The sequence below is a fragment of the Buteo buteo genome, chromosome 1 (genome assembly GCF_964188355.1).
Source record: "Buteo buteo chromosome 1, bButBut1.hap1.1, whole genome shotgun sequence".
In the NCBI taxonomy this organism is placed as follows: domain Eukaryota; kingdom Metazoa; phylum Chordata; class Aves; order Accipitriformes; family Accipitridae; genus Buteo; species Buteo buteo.
The window spans coordinates 49824526-49841480 of NC_134171.1; the positions used below are offsets into that span (position 1 = coordinate 49824526).

The 16955-nt window shown below is 40.5% G+C and overlaps 1 long non-coding RNA gene across 2 annotated transcripts in view; it reads right to left on the reverse strand.

Moving 5' to 3' along the window:
- The window catches only part of LOC142031984 (uncharacterized), a 242102-nt gene that overhangs the window by 43189 nt on the left and 181958 nt on the right, over positions 1-16955 (reverse strand). For both annotated transcript variants that reach the window (XR_012650689.1, XR_012650690.1), the window contains exons 4-6: positions 10982-11063; positions 10323-10555; positions 9454-9526 (exon numbers count right to left, since the gene is read on the reverse strand). This is a non-coding gene — a long non-coding RNA (uncharacterized LOC142031984). The remainder of the gene's footprint in view (positions 1-9453; positions 9527-10322; positions 10556-10981; positions 11064-16955) is intronic.

Genomic DNA, 16955 nt, shown 5'->3' on the forward strand with positions numbered 1-16955 from the left:
CAAGGACAGTTTCTGCTGGATTTGATCAGCTGAGGTTCACAGATGGGCCACATGACACATTGCCACTTACCAACCAACAAAAGCGTTATTTCTTCCTGCTGATTTAAAGCCTAGATGATTGCTCTGGAAGATTCAGCAGCAGTACTACTGAAGGAATCTAAAACAAAGCTGGGCCTCCCTCCTTCAGTGAGAAAGGGACCTTTTTTCTCCCAAGATTGCTATGACGTTCCACTGTCATTCAGGAAACCCAGATTCCCTGGCTTTGACTAGTCATTTGGCAAGGAGACATGAGTTGTTTAATTATCTCCCAAGGAGCAGCAAAATTACAGTGGAGCATGCATTTGGAAGGCTGAAAGGCAGCACCTAATGACAAGTCTGTAAGCTGCTGAGCAAAATCTGCTTCCTGTGATAACTGCTTGCTGCTTTTTGAACGTTATCTGTGAAGTCAGAGACTGCTTCACCCACAGAGACAAAAACAAGGAGAACAGTAATTGTGTAAGTACTGTTGCAGATTCTCCTTACCCTGGACACAGGGAAGGACTTGCTAAAAGGCAATGCACAAACCAGTAAGACATACAGTGCTGTTATGCATCAAACTAGCCTGTACCCAAGACGACCTGGAAGGGCAGCATCATCAATGCAAGTAGTTTCAAAAGCCTGCACTACCTTGCATTATGAATGCCAACCTAAAATCAGGTCAGTTTTTGTCTGCAATGAACAACTATATTACTAGACTGTCAGATGTCAGAAAGCTCCCCTCAGACTACAGGGTTTTATTAGATGGGTACATAACAAATGAAATGTACCAAGGCTTAATACAAAGACCTTGGTTTCTGCTTCTGTGACAGCTGAATCCAGTGACCTTCCATAAGTTTTGGTCCAAATGTCACATATGTACTGCAGTAAAACAAAGTTCATTTCTCTAACAGCACCTTGCACTCCAGTGTCTTCAGCTGGGGATATATAACATCAGTTTTGCAGGATATAGAAAGTGAAAGAACAGAATGACCAGCACCGATGCTGACTTTCCCTTCAGAGGCTGCTGAGGTCAAGATATGCAGGGTGTGGTAATGCTCCAAACCCATTTTTGATCCTTTCAGGCCACTGCGATGACACAAAAGTCTCTGAGTGTCAGTTTTAGGCATACGCTTCAACTCTTCTCATGAGGAAGGCTCCTGTGTTCAGAATAGGACACAGCTGCTGTCAAACTGGCAGAGAATTGACACAGGGTGAGTGCAGTGTCTGCTCTGCCCAACAGAAAAGTATCATTTTCAGTTTAACCAAAAGCATTGAACCAGGCTGTTATCGATGAAAAATACAATGGTGCGTGACATCATGTAAAACAGTGGCACAAGTCCTTGGATTGCACTACTGCATCTGCTTAAAACAGCAAACGTAAAAGCTATGAATCTAGCAATAAGGGACAGGACTGTAATTCTACGAAGGCCAGGTGAAGGGCAGGTTATGGACAACAAGGAGCAATCCAATTTGGTTACACTAGCTAAGGTAAAATTTACAATGGCTATCAATCTTCATGCTTTAAGGCATAAACTGAGCACCATCTGGGGCCAGAAAGAAATTTCCCTCTGTGGTACACTATAACACAATTGGCTGCGTGTATTTCTTCCTCTGAATCATCACATATTGGTTACTGTCAGAGACAGGATACAAGACTGTATGGATCACTGGTCTGTTCCAGAGCAGCAATTTCTATGTTGTTCATTTTCTTCACAGTACTTACAGATTAAAATAATGTTATTAATACTGCAGCATTTTCCCCATATACAGTAATACTTTCTCTAATTCTGAAACAAACACCGATAGCAACTTAAATGATTCCAACTACTAATCAAGAGCACTAGTCAACATTTGGGGGGGTCCTGAGTGATTTACTAGTTCTGTTTCGGAAAACAAACTTCACAATCTAATTACTTGTATTTTTAAATTACACATCCAGCATATTATCTAGCATTCAATTTAACAATAGCAATAGTATGAAGAAAAAACACCAATGATGTTTAAAAAAGTAATTTAGAATTCAGCTTTGAATTTATTTTAAAGAAAAGATGTAAGTATTGCCTTCCTGACTGAGATTTATTAACACTCCCCCTTTCTATTATCTGAACATCTCACTTGCCCTAAAGCACATCTTTAAAGACAGTGAGAGACTGCATGCGTTTTCTATATCCATAAATTACAGATGTTGCTCTGAGCTACTCATCTATCAAGACAATTTTCCATAAGAGTAAGACCAACCTGAAAAGTATCCATCTAACAGAGAATATGGAAAATAATTAGTAAAAGCACACAGTCTGCAGCCCTAATTTGTTTTACTGGGAACATTCTCTACCCAAAGCTTTCTAATATGGTGTGACAGAACACAGGGAAGCAAATCAAAGCCCAAACAACACTTCTGGGTATCAAAACAAAGACCTTGATGCATCAGTTAACATGCTGTTATGTACACACACTGCTACAACAAACTCACTAAAGAGGATATGGATAATTTCATGACACCTTCTGTGTTGAATAACTTATGCTAGTTCATATTTTCCATCTAATAACATTATGTCATATATTTTACAGGTTAGCACATCTGTTATATCTTGCCTACATACATCATAATTATATTCGGTTCCATGAACACACTATGTGCATCTATGGAAGAACAGAAGACCAGTATCTAACATAATATGTGATTATCCTAAAGCTGAAGTATATAGAACAAAAGGCAAATAGAGAAGAAAATGCAAGCAGCAGTTTTACGAAGAAAGATTCTGCCATCACAGAGCCCAGTTACTGTATCTTAACATTTCCACTTCCATAGGCAATTGAAAAATGAATAAATGCTGAGAAAGCAGATAACAAGATTAAGAACACAGAGCCTTTTCTAGGTTGCATAAAATACAGAACATGACTTAACTGAACAGAAAGAGGGAAAACAGTACTTGTGGGAGATAAAAAAAAGACACACACTTGAACACTTAATGTCAATCATGTGCTTATCCTAAACAGAAGACAAATACTGTATTACTACCTTCAGAGCTGGGTGAAAGAAAAAAGAGACGGAGCTTTCATGTATAGAAAAATGTCCCTTCTTCACTGCAATTTGCATTTCAGAAATAATACAATACCCTGGGTCCCCCCTGGGTTCTCTCTTGTACAAACTCTGCAAAAGCCATTGTTTCCCTTTGTTTTGTAAAGTATTTTTGTAAAGATGAAACTACAGGTTTCTAAACCTATGAGACAAGTTGTTGGTTTTCTTTTCCTCCTCACTAAACCAGAAATCTTTGGTGGAAAGAACAGTACTTCAATTCTGTTCTGACTTACGCAAAGAGAACAGAAAATGCTATGGGAGCAGCTGTAACACATGATGCAACAATACTTTAGGCTTGGCTTCCCCACAGTCAAATGAAGAATGTCTTATGAAACAAGGGAAGGAAAAGGAAACACACGAGAGTAGAAAAAATTAACAGCCACTTTTCATAAAATTATTGCCAGCTAGCAAAAAATGTTTTGTATCAACGGTTCCATCTCACAGCCCCAAGGAACCTACCTAAAATTTCTTGACCACCCACACTGCACCCAGTGTGCAAGACTTTCAAAACTAGGTGCCTGTCATACTTATATCTGTGTGTAGGTACTTACGTAAGAGTCCTGATTTTCTTAAATGCTGAGCACCTAGTAGTCTTCTGCAGATTAAAACAAGAACTGCTGGGTACCCAGCAGAAAAAAGAAGATTGTACTTATTTGGAAGCCTAACTTTTAAACCTCACTTTTAAAGAATTATCTTGGTTTGTATCATTACAGTTAAAGGACTGAAGGAGACTCCCTTTGGAGTCCATCTGTGCAACTCTTAATAGGCTGCAAGAATACCTGCTGAAAAGAGACAGGCACTGCCTCTGTTTTAAGCATGACTACATTTTTCCCACCACAGTATTCCTAGCCATTGTTGCACATGGGGAACAAGAGACCAGAGCTAGAATCATACCTAATTTTCTGGAAATCAGGATACAGGGCACAGTCCCCAAACAAGCACTTTATAGGTTTAATGGTGCAACTGACTGACTTTAAACCTTCTATTTAAAACATGACTGTTTCTCGCACAGATGAACCACCGCTCTTTACACTTCCAATACCATCAGCCTAGAAAGAGGAAAGGCTCTGATCACTACACTTTTTCATCGTAACAACACAATCTTTTGCTTGATGGTGCAAAAAGAAAAACAACCTCAAACTTTTTTTTTTTTTTTTTTTTTTGCATAGCAAGTAGATTTCACAAGAAGGTTAGTAAGGAAACCTTAAAAAAACATTTACAGGATTAAAGGCAAAACCTGGAAAGGCAGTAAATCATCTACCATAAACCCAAAGAAATTGAGGGCAGTTCAAGCGAGGCAGTATCTTTGATCCACTGTCTCTCACCACCAGTGAAATCTGAGAAAACACACAGAAATACATTGTGTGCATCCTCAGGAAACTGAAACACAGTTAATTAAGAAACAGAATTTTGCCTTTTGATCCTTCTAATCATTCTCCCTCTTACTTACTGACATGTACAGAGAGCGATAAGAGAATGAAGGGTTTAGGTCACTGTTGCTGAAGGCATTATTTTCTACAACCTTCCCCTCCCACAGTGCTATGGAGAGCTTGCAGCTCTTCTCTGTCCTCACTACGTATTATCCTTCTCATACACACACTGATACTTACAAATAAGGAATGTGGTTGACCTGGCAACAGGATGTTAATTTCCTAATTTATCCACCATTTTTTTAAATAACATTAGTCTCAGCTAAGTAGGGAACAGTTCTAGCATTACACAATTTTGCATGTGTATAGTTATAGCAAGTACAAACAGCAGTCCCCAAACCACTCCACATTGTGAAATACACTTGACTATCAAGAATGTGTTTCTACCAAACAGGAAAATAGACCATCATAATCAAAACCTTCTACCTAACTGTTATAATTCAGTATTACCTTAGGACATTTTTTTCCCCAACTTGCTTACTAAGAATTAGAAGAATTGAAAATTATGCCCTGCAAAGAAGTTTCTGGGCAGGCAGTGGTCTCGTGAGAGGAAGGGGAAAAAAAGGGGGCAATTAGACTAGGGAAAGCAAGAGACCTGTCCAGGACAAGTATGTAAGGGGAGACCTTATCCCATCTTTCCCAGCCTTGAAAAATAAGAGGAACAATGGTATCTGAAAGTCTTGATTTGGGATGTCTAACCTGAGGCAAATTTACAAGGCCTTGATTTTTCAGAGGGGATGATCCACATCATCTGAAATGTAAGCCTATATTTAACAAAGCTCCTGAAAAACACAGCTAAACAGGAAGGTGAACTCATGTTCCCATTCTGCTATGATTATTATTTAATCATATTCTGTATCTATTCCTCTAACCTTTTTGTGCAGCTTTAATAATCCAATTTGAATTTGCCATATGATTCAATGGTCTCTGTGAGAAAGACAGCATCAAGATGCAGTTATTTGTACCATAAGCAGTCTGCACCACGTCTTGAGCTTAATTTCTCCAAATAAGCAGCAGTATAGATAAGCTCTGATCACTATCACAAGTGCCACCCTGCTCACAAGACATTCAAACCTTTCCAGCATATCTCTGCAAGATTTTGTAGACAAAACCACAATACACAGTGCAACTCTCCTCTTCTTAATAAAGACAACTGCAATCCCCAGGGCTGTTTGTGCAAGCTACTGTTGTGGGTGCATAATGGTTGCCTACATAGTAGCACAGCACCAGCACCTAACTTTGTACAAAATAAGAACGATGATTCAGTCCTTTCTGGCACATAGTACTTAACAATCAGAATAACCATTTTAGTCTGATTACTCCCCCCAACTCTTTCCAGCTAAATCAGGCTGTCAAACATATTTTCAATATACATAGCAAAGAAGTGTAAAATCCAACAACATATATTCTTTTAAACTGAAATTTTGCATCACCAGGTTCTTGCAAGTAGTATATTAAAAGACAGGTAATTTGAAAGAAGTGTTTGCCAGTAAAAGCTGGAATGCAGCCAGAAAGCTACAGTATACAAGGATTTTAATGGCTATGAAATGTTTGGTACTCTGTGGTGAAATTAGTTAACAGACTAATTTTTCCTCGGGGGGGGGGGGGGGCTACACTCAAAAACCTGCAATGTGAGACCTGAGTGTATGAGTATGCTTGTCCACACCTGAAGCCATTTGCCCACCACACAGTTTGAGCAGCACTGCACTGTTTCAGAGCACCAAGGAATAGTGTGCCTCTAAGTCAGTATTTTAAGTAGTATCAGCAGCATACTGTGATGAACATGCACCACATCAGTTCACACTCTGCCTGCCTCTAGACTGCAGCGTCTGTTCTTCTCACAGATAATGATTGAATTTGATGGCTATATTCTCCAGAGCATCCTCCCTCCAGCACTGCTTCACACCTGAACAAACCCAAGTGCAAAATGCTTCCGCTCCGATTTGGTAGCAGTTAGGCTACCATCTTTACAGGGTATAAACAACATGCAAGACAGCAAAAGCTCAAGTTCTGTAGCAACTCAGTAAGACCATAGCAACTACACAAAAACATCTTCAATTTTTTGCATTAGCAACATTACTTTTACTACTGTATCTACCAGACTACCCACTGGCTCCCTTGCTAGGTAGAGCTTTCCAGATAAGACATGACACTGGCAATAAGTAAGTCTACGTGTTATCAAAAAAAAAAAAAAAGTATTGAAATAACTACTATGCATAGGTGGTAAGCCCTTACCAACAGAAATCACCTGAAATAATTCATCCAAAATGTTCACAATACACAGAAACTGTTAACTGATGAGGAAAATCTAAACTGGCAATTACAGGCCCAGTCCTAAACTAGCCTGATACATATTGCAGTCAAATTGTTTTCCCCTCGCATGAAAATACATCTTTTAGGTTCTTGTCAGTCCAGAAACGAACTGATACAGAAAAAAACCTGCAGATACCTGACCACCCTTTTCTGGGCAGAAGAAAGTTCTCTTCTCTGCACATCATTGACCTAGGACATACCTGCACACCATCTGGAAATATTGCTGAGCCTTATTAATATCACACATTGCTAAAATGACAGAAAGACTTTTGACCAACAAGCATATCCAGTCCTTTCTCAATGTACTGCTGGTGTTGAGACTGTCTCCTCAGCACTTTTATTTTCATTTTAGCAGCAGCCAATGCTAGCACACAGGTACAAAAATAATTTTTTATTTAGCTGATTCAGATAAGGAGGCAGGGTTTGTAGAAAAGCCTGGAGGGCTTCCTAGCAGCCAAAACAGTTGCCTGGCTGTATTACTTACCAGTGGGAGTGTCTGGGGAGGGCAGGGTAAATCTGGGAGAGTGCTTCTTGGTATCCCCAACATGGCCAGGTGAATTCTGTACTTTGAACACTCCATAGGTGCACTCCCAGGCTGTGCAAATGGCGCTGTCACTCTGCAAGGTCCACTTATCCTATACACTCTATCAAGCAGGTACTTACAGTCTTCAGGGTTTTCTTAAGAAGTCTCTGACATTCCCGTTGTAAGATTAGGTGGGATTTGTAGGTTGCCTGTACTAGGCCAAAACTTCTGGTGCTTCTCAGGGATAAAGTGCATACCAGATGCAAAACCCAGAAACGCACAATGCTCACAAGACCATCCCACCAGATACAACACAGGTGCACTCACTGTGAATATGTCTGAAATAGTTCTGACTGATCAGGCTTGTTCACTGTCACCTGTGAGGAAGTCTTTTCTTGGCCCAGCACACTACAAAATGGATTGCTTCTGCCACCCCAGAGATTCAGGGTGCTGCTACTGCTGCTGACAGGGAGAGTAGGTGCTGCTGCAGTGAAACTTCTCTTTCCAGCAACAGCCCCTTCCTCATCGCTCTCCTCATGCCTTCCCAGTCATCACCCGATGCTCCTTGTTAGACTGAACAAGCAAAGGAGGGAGCATGCCACCCTCTCAGCTGCATTTCTTGATAAGGCAGCTCCTTTTCTCCTCCAAGGAAAATAAAGCAGTCAATGGGGCAAAAGTATCCCAGGGGCTCTCAGCGGAAGCACACTGGCCTGCCCATGTTGTAAGGAAAGGAGATGATACAGCTGTTCCCCCCAACACCCACTTTTATCCAGGTGTGGGGAAGAAAACTGGTCATCAGAAACATGGATCCCTGCTAAGCGAGGAAAATTAATTCACACATGCTTCTACCTGATTCAGCTTCTTCCGTATGTCCTCAGGAAAATCAAAGGACAATGATTTCTATAGGCTCCAGTTGGGTACTACAATACTCTCGAACCACTGCTGCAGTTTCTGAGACCAGAAACTTCTTACTTTTTCCCATGACTGCCCCAGGCAATTGTCTGCTGCACTCAGGAATCCCTGCTCCTGGCCAGCAGCAGCTCCTGCTGAATGCAGACCATCAGCTACAGAAACGTGGTTGCCCAGATCAGGAGGAAGTCCTTCCAAATTATTAGTATTTAGCAATGGACTGTTCAGAGTTAGTTAACTATCACAGCAGAAGATATTTAAGTTTAGCCAATCACCAGCTGATTGCAGCTAACCACATAATCCTTTAGCATCATCTGTCCTTAAAAAATAATTTCTTTAAACAAGGTAGCTGTCACTATCTGTAAATTTACTATTTTAGCATGGCATTTCTTTCATGGTTTTTCTACTGAGAGAAAGATTTTTATAGAATTTCTTGGGTGGGGCAGGAGGGGAAGAGTACTGATTGTGCACCTGTTCCCCAAAGGTTCATAAATGGTCTCCATCCCTCCTATAATCTCCACATTCAAGATGCAGGATTGAGTAGCATTTGGGTTAAGAGTCTCTTTAGCACTTAGCCCTAAAGATGGTCTTTTTAATAGCCATAAAATCTGCAGAGGGAATAGATGAACTAAAAGGTTTAATGGCTGGCTTGCATTTTACTGTGTTCAACAGGGACCAGGTGGTTTCACATCCTATATCTACACTTTTGCTGAAGGTGGTTTAGAATTTTCATTGCAATCAATGCATAGCTTTTATCAGTGCTCTTCCCAAAACCACAACCATTATATGAGGAAACTAAATTATAAAAACTTGATTTCAAGATGTTAAATCATTGTCTGGGAAAGGCAAGCCTCTATGAAATTACACAGATTATTCCTTAGCATCAGTAACAGACTACTATGTAATCCTCAATATTGTCTCCTATTCAAAATTTTCTTTCAAATAAACTATGTTTTATAGAGAGGTTGGGACTGGAGGTTTAGGGCAGATTTGTGCAACATTTTTGTTAGGGAAATTAACACCTTAGTACTTTCTTTGTGCAGCTTTGGATTTGAAATCTCTCTAGAGGTGCAGTTTGGAAGGATAGTCATTGTTTAATTAGCACTCTTCTCAATTAGCATCTGGAGTTAAAGATCCACAAGTAGGTATATATCCAAGAAATTCTCAGAAGAATTACCTACCAGTAACTGAATATGCATAAGTTCAGAAAATCGCTCATCCTCCCTCACTGCTGCTCCTTCAGAGATTTTCTTCCTTTAAATTAGCAAAAACAAATGCAAAATAAGCAGGACTGCATGCTCTTCTACTTCCATGCTGAAAGAGTACAACCCAGAGGCAGCTATAAAATCACTTTCTTTTCCAGTTCTTAAGCTCAACACATGCACACCTAAGAACATATGCAGGTAAGGTATGCTCTCAAAACAATAGTAATATTAACCACAAAAGGTCAATATGGTCCTACTTTGGCATGCATACAGCTGGTCTGGGTGTCAGAACTGTTAAGGACCAACAGCTGCTCAGAACCCTGGAAAAATCAGGATCTTGCATACAGGTTTGGAAGCCGAAGCTTAGGTATCAATTCAACTATATGGAGACTTTCACAGCTTCTAAGGAAACCACCCTCACTAGCAGCCTATGATGCATGTCGTGTTTAGTTAGCCCACAACTACTACTTGATGAAGCAGCATACAGACAACAACAGGCAGAAACAAACTTTTAGTGGGGAGACTTGGGTAGAAAAGAGAAATCCTGCCTGCCACTCACGAATTACTAGCTGTTTTGAACCATTAATTCAAGGGCTTTAAAGGACTCCATTAGCTTGATTCTTTATAGAGACTATAGGCAAAACTAAGCCAAACCACTACAGTAAAAATTACACGTCACTTATTCTTATTTGCTATTGCTTTACAACAAATTCCTTTTTTCCTAATAACTGCAGTGTAAAGGTTTGTTTATGGAGGGCTGTTTCTACCCATGGGAAAAGCAATTCCATATAGGTTACCCTACTGTTGGGAAGAACAATATAGCTCCAGCTCCTACTTCACCTCACCTCTGGCAAGGACAGCTATGCTGGCAACTGCTCCTGCCCTGCTGAGCAAGGAAGGGTCTGGAGTATGTAGGCAGCAGCTACCTGGAGAGGGAAGGAAGGGTAGCTCACATCAGTGCTTCTCCTCTCCCTACAGCAGCAATGGCTTTCCTGTCCTGGCCTTCATCCTCAGAGCAGAGAATCACAACTTTGCCTTCACTTCTGAGAATTCTTAAGCCAGGTCTGTGCATGAATACCTGAAAGCAAGACAGCTCAAGGTAAGCATACTAAAATCATTAATTTTTATATCGCATTAATGTATATGAGTACACAAACAGACCAACAAATTCTAGTTGAAAATCCTCTATGGCAGAGCCAGACTCAGTGTTATGCTGAGAGAAGCCATATGAGGAATCTTTCTCTTTAATTCATAACAAGCCTGAAAAACAAAGTCATCCAACATCCAGGGAAACATCACCTCCAACATTCTTAGCTAAATAAGTTTATGTCAGTTGTAAGTAATTTTATTTTCTGGGAAAAGAATTCCATTTGTATCATGCCAAAGACAACAGAAGGCCACAGGTATTCCTCAAGAAGGCTGGTTCTTTGCCTTCTGAAAAGAGATGAGTCAATAAGAAACTAGTCAGAAAACCAAGGAGAGTTGACTGAGTGGGGATACATACTGGAAGCTGTGTTTGCACCATCACATATCTTCCTCCTGTTTAGATGTAAATTCAGTATTCCAGGTCCCAGACCACTTGCTGCCTATGGAAATAACGTTAAATCATGAGTGAGCACAGGAAGGCTGGGGAGGGGAGAAGGGCAATGCCAGTTGCATAGCTTTTACACTAATCCTTATCAGACCATTCTCAGGGCAGAATACCTGTTCTCTCTTGCTTTTATAGCTGGAGGCAAGATGCCTTTACTGGGAGTTAACTGTGGATAAGGGGGAAATAATGATAAGAGAACAAATAATATAAAATGCTGGAGAACCAGCTGGTAGGCGAACCCAGTCTACTCTTGTATTCAGCAAATAGGAAGATTTTTCCCCTCCCCAAACAACCCTGCATGGCAGCTGTCTAATTAGCAACACTGGCACTGGTGTGGAGGATGAGCCTGCCTCTGAGTTCAGCTCTGCCCCATGGCAGAGACATGCTTTATTACTAATACACCAGTTTGCTGCTGATCGTGGAATAAAACAAATTTAATATGGGTACATATGTATGTTTTGTTAAACTCATTTTCTGTGTACTGAATATCTCTGCAACTAGGGCAGAGTAGGAAAAAAACCCCGATGGTTTCATGGAAGAAAGAGCTTTTCATTACAGCTATTGTGTTTAGTAGAAACAAAAACATCTATGAAAGCCCACTGTTGCAGGTCTACACAAAGAGCCTCACACCTAAAAACCAAAAATAATGAACAGGAGAGAGATTCAGTAAAACTGCTAACATGTAATATTGTAATGCAACTAGGAAATGGTAGCAATTGCGTATTTATTCTCACAGAATAAAAACATGAGCATGCCAAAACCATACACAATATTTTAGCAATCACAATCAAGCAGGATCAGAGCTCCAAAGATCCTACACTCTAACAGAAGTATGTATTTACAAATATATCATTAAACCAAATATTTAACCTGCACATGAGAGATGTCACCCAAGCAAGCTTAATTCTGGTTTTATTTCATTCTGGAATTTCCTACTTGCTGAGAAAAAAACTGGTACCCCAGGCCACAATTCCTGTTCTATTTCCATTCACATCCACCCACTTCAGCTCCTGCCCCTTTTCCTGTATTCCATCCATCTTGCTTGTTCCTGCCCTCCCATACCCTTGGGCCCTGTTCAATCTCAGCTCTGCTTGCCCTCAACCTGCCTGCTATCTCTTCTCCCACGCACTAGTCCCCAGTCCCCTCTCCTCTGCCTCTACTCCTCCAAAGATCCTCACCTATTTCTCTTCCACTTACACCCCCCCCCAACTCCCCTTCCAGCTCCTGCCCCTCCCTTCTTGCTCTCCCCAATTCCCCAGGCCCCTCCTGGAGTTCCTGCACCCAACCTCCCCTGCTCAGCATGCCGTCATGCCAGCTTTCCTTCAGGCTGCAACAGCAAGAGCTCCGAGAAGACAAGGGGAAAATCAGTCCTGGCACTGCACACTGCTGCAACGGGAAAAGATTAAACCTGGAGAGCAACCAACTCACACCCCAAAGCCCTAAGATAAAGCATATTCAGTTGAGTGGGCATCAAAAATATCTGAAGGGACAGAACATGCTGCGTGGACACAGAATCTTCAGAGCCCTACAGCAATATGCACAAATGTATTTAGGCTTACGGCCTACAGCTCTTACCTAAATGTCTACTTCCCCACCCCAGAAATCTACAGCTCGTCTGAAGACTGAACACCTTTGTGAATCTTGAACTCAGCCATTAGGTTCTGACAAGTCTGCCTGCTGTGCAAGCTAGCTTAGACTTTAGGAGGCTCACAATTGACCAAAAATGGAGAACTTAACATAGCTAAATGTAGACTTGGATTTGTCTCTGACAAATTTCAAGTCTCTGCTTGAAAACAGACTAGAGCTTCCTGTCCTGGTTTCAGCTGGGATAGAATTAACTGTCTTCCTAGTAGCTGGTACAGTGCTATGTTTTGAGTTCAGTATGTGAAGAATGCTGATAACACTGATGTTTTCAGTTGTTGCTCAGTAGTGTTTAGACTATAGTCAAGGATTTTTCAGCTTCTCATGCCCAGCCAGGGCACCTGACCCAAACTGGCCAACAGTGTATTCCATACCATGTGACGTCCCATCTAGTTTAGGAACTAGGAAGGGGGGGGCAGGGATTTTGGCCGCTCGGGGACGGGCTGGGTGTCGGTCGGCGGGTGGTGAGCAATTGCCCTGCGCATCATTTGTACATTTCAATCCTTTTATTACTACTGCTGTCATTTTGTTAGTGTTATCATTATCATTATTAGTTTCTTCTTTTCTGTTCTATTAAACCGTTCTTATCTCAACCCAGGAGTTTTACTTCTTTTCCTGATTTTCTCCCCCATCCCACTGGGTGGGGGGGGAGTGAGTGAGCGGCTGCGTGGTGCTTAGTTGCTGGCTGGGGTTAAACCACAACACTTCCAAAGCAAAACAGTATGCATTTATTTCAAGATAGGCAAAACATCTTTACTCCTTACACTCCTTCTCAGAAATGGACAAACTTACTTGAAACTCTCCCACAATGCAGCCTGAGGGAGATGCTTGGCTTGAAGAAGTTCACCCCAAATGCTTATAATTTGAAAAGTTGTATACAATTTAAAATGAGGTCTCTATAACAGAAAGCACCAGATCACAATATCTTCATTCATAATTAGCACATACACACTCAGCTTTTTAATTGTGTTTTCCACATTCTTGCCATTACAGCTACTGTAAACATCACCCTCGAAAAATTAGCCATCGTTTTATATCAGCACTATTTTGTTCTGCTGGGGGAGCACAAGCCAGCCTACTAGGTCTTTAAACAGATTTGATGACCAGCTTTGCAAGAAGGCACAGGCTGTGATTCATATCAAAGATTCTCTGTATTTCTCATCCCACGTTTCTTCAAAATATTTTAAAAGGGTTATTTAGAAGACTGCTTCATCAAGATGAAGCTGGTGTCTGTATGTGGGCAAATGTTGCAAGCCACTTGAAACAGAAAGGAATTAAACGATGATGTGTTTCCTTCTTTTTCAATGTTCCTGTGACCACTCATTTTGAGGATTCTTAGCTCCCCGCTGAAGTTAGCATGATTTGATGGTGCTCAAAACAGTGCACAATTGGCTTCTGCATTTCAAAACTGAACCTGATTATTTTGCCTGTTTCCTCTTCTGAGGGACAAACTTCAGAGAAAAGATGTAAAAACAATTTAAGAAATTATCCATGTATGTCACATACTGACCTTTATCATCCAGGACTCCACAGAGCAAGAATTCCACATCAAGAATTACTGGAATTGTGAGGTTTTCACCAACATTTGACAAGGCTTCTTTGATGGAAAAGGCATGTTACACTAGCCCAAAATTTCCACTGGTGTTTATTTTAATGTAAAAAGGTATTAAATCTATCTTAGATTTCTTTGCAAAAAAGAAAAAAAAAGTTGGCAGGCCTGCTGCTGCTTCCAACCAGTCCTCTAGGACCTTCATACCATTGTTATTAACAGTGATTTCCCCCAACTATCAGTCAAACCTGCTGTGCAAGGTAAAGCTGAACAGCCACACAACTTTTTGCTGATGACCTGTGCCAGACATTCTGAAGAACAGTATCGGAATATTTTTAAAGCTGTTGCAACCTCGCCTATATTCTTCCTCTTTAATAATGTCAGCATAAATCTCAAAAATCATGATTCAGTCTCTGAAACAAATTGATGGCTTTACCAGAACAGAAAAGATACTTAAAAATGCGTCCTATAGATCAATACATCCATTAGAATGGATCACCAGAACCTATTCATAACTCTCTGTTGTGAAGGATGTCACAAGCTTAAGTAGCCTAAGAGCAAACAAAAATCACCAAAGAGTCACCTCATTGTCTTTCTGAGGTAGTCTCTGTTCAAGCAATACAGGATATTTCAGCAATCTCCACAGTTCTGTGAAGGTTATAAAGATTCTGTGAAAGTAGTGCAAATAAAAAAATAAATGAATAAAACATTTCCAGTAACAAGGAATTCTCTTTACTCAAACTTTCCTTAGTCAAACTTTTTAAAAATAGGTTATAAAGTCTGCTAATTATAGAGTACTGAGCCTCATTCAGTCAATCACAGCACTGGATCCACTCAGAATAAACACTACCACTACTGATAAATGTACAATATTCTTCTTAATACCATTTGGCTCCTTATATGAGCAAGGGCATAATTAAGGTGCTTGAGGCTGATCTATGCAGAATACTCACGTTTAAAGGGGCCACTATCAGTATTTCACATTGCTGGATGAAGTATAACTGTCGTGGTTTAATCCCAGCCAGCAACTAAGTGCCAGGCAGCTGCTCACTCACTCCCCACCACCCAGCAGGATGGGGGAGAGAACTGAAAAAAAGTAAAACTCGTGGGTTGAGATAAAGACAGTTTAATAAGACAGAAAGGAAGAAAATAATACTACTAATAAAATGCCAATAATAATAACAAAATAATTAGAATGTACAGAACAAGTGATGCACAATGCAATTGTTCACCACTCGCCAACAAATGCCCAGGTAGTTTGGGAGCAGCGATTCACCTCCCCTGGCCAACTCCCCCCAGTTTACATACTGGGCATGATGTCATATGGTACGGAATATTCCTTTGGCCACTCTGGGTCAGATGTCCTGGCTGTGTCCCCTCCCAATTTCTTGTACCCCTCCATCCTTCTTGCTGTCTGGGCATGAGAGGCTGAAAAGTCCCTGACTTAGTCTAAACACTACTAAAAACATCAGTGTGTTATCAACAACATTCTCATACTAACTTGAAAACATAACATTATACCAGCTACTAGAAAGAAAATTACCTCTATCCCAGCCAAAACCAGGACAGAACAAACACTAATGAAGAGCTTTGTCATGGTCTTCTAAAGAAGAAGTCTTAATAGCCTGGGAATCCTGACACTGAACACGTTAATTCATGCAAATCTCATTTCCCAGTCCTTCACCTACAACTATCCATCTTTGATTCTAGTCAGAAAAGTTAATCTATTTTTTCCTCTATCAGATATATCACTCTACTCTCAGGAGCCTGTTGCATGAATCCAGACTCGCCATACACTCACAGGTACCTATCCAGAAGAGGCAAAGCAAAACAGGTAACATGCAGTAACATATTTTCACAATGCTGCAAGAAAACAGGACACTAAAATTACATATTCTCATTTGTTCAACACAATAACTTCACATCCAACTATTAGTATTTTCACATTCTGTAATATAGTTGTGTGTGCTTGTGGGATGTGCATAGTCCTCTTCTCTTTAGGAAGCTCCAGGAAACACACTTGTTGATTCACACCAGAGCAGAATATTATTAAATAAAACTAGTATTTGCAAGTGTGTGAATGTGCAACAAAAAGCAAGTAAAGTGGATCCCAAAAGAGCATCTCATTTTTGCATCTGTATTTTTGCTGAGATTATTCAAAATACATCCCAGTTACAAGGGATCTCACAACACAGCTCTTACACTTGTGCAGGGATGCCATTCGAATTAGGTAATAAAACCTACTGAGTAGTAAGATTTTAATTCTGAGTATTTGGTATTGCACAAAGACTTTAAAATAGCTTTTTATGATATTTGAATGAGATGAACAGAATAACCCCAATAAATGTACAAAAGGGGTTTCTCTTAGTAGCTCTGTCCTACTTTTAAAGCTTTTACTCTAATAGCAATGCTATTCTCTGCCTCCCCTGTAGCAGTTTGCACAGTTTTCTCCCGTCTTTGTAGCATGGCTAATAAGTTCTGGGTTAGAGCAGCTTAGACCTCAGGCTACTAGTATGTTGAAATCAATTATGCAAAGCCCATTCATTTTGATACAATGTACTAAACTGCTGCTGTCACCGCAGATAGAATGGCTGCTCAGATTGGTTTCTTGGATTTCTCCCCCCTCTTCTTTTTTATCATTACGTCTTCATACATTGCCAAAGTTGGCATTCTTTGTCAAATATACTGCCTCCTACA